Source organism: Notothenia coriiceps, unplaced genomic scaffold (assembly GCF_000735185.1).
Source record: "Notothenia coriiceps isolate Sejong01 unplaced genomic scaffold, NC01 NC01_scaffold00026100, whole genome shotgun sequence".
Taxonomy (NCBI): Eukaryota; Metazoa; Chordata; class Actinopteri; order Perciformes; family Nototheniidae; genus Notothenia; species Notothenia coriiceps.
The window spans coordinates 302,586-303,460 of record NW_011358801.1 but is presented as its reverse complement, the minus strand read 5'-3'; positions in this window follow the sequence as shown (position 1 = coordinate 303,460).

Below are 875 nucleotides of genomic sequence, written 5' to 3'. Positions count from 1 at the left end.
AGCGAGGCGAAAGTGTGTGTGTGTGTGTGACAGGATGGGGGACTGCTTGGCTGTCTGACTGAGAGCAAACACTGATGGTCAAACACACGGCCTCCTCCACCCCCTTCCTTTCTCTCTCCGTCCTCCTCCTCAGTGAGAAGCCATTGTGTCACGACACCTGTTCTTAAGTGCCAAGTATACAAGTACAATTTCACCTTTTTTTTGTAAATTAAATATTTAGCTTCAAAAGGACCCCTATCTGTAGATACAATGCATATCTTACCGTATTTAACCATCACAACAGATTTTGCAGTCTGACGTAACTTGGCAACCAAAAGGGTTTTATTATGATTTCGCTTTAGTATTCATTCTTCAAGGTTGACTTTTTTTTTTATACGAGTGACGATATCAACAAGATGTGTTTTATACTGATAAGATTTTCTATTGGGTTTCACATCCTTCCTCCGTGCCAGCTCTGGTTCTTCTCCAGGTTCCCCTTATGTCTTTATCTGCAGATGGACCACTATCAAGCCCAACTCTCAATCATCTGCCCCTCCATATGAGGTCGGCCCAGACTCTAGGGGTTTTTAAAACAAAACTAAAGACTCACTTCTTCTCCCTGGCATTCTAGTCCGAGCAGAGTATGACTACAGACAATTCCCTGTGTTGGATTTTTATATTTGTTGTGGTAATTTATTGTCTTCTGTTCTTTGCGAATGTAGTAATGTGTTATTTATTATTTGCATGTACAGCACTTTGGTCTCGACCAAAAATCGTTTTAAAATGTGCTTTATAAATAAAACCTGATTTGATTTGATCTCCAACAAACCTCCCGCCAATCATCAAAATCTGCCCCGCTGACAGTCTTACCATTTCTTTTTCTGAAATAAGTTACT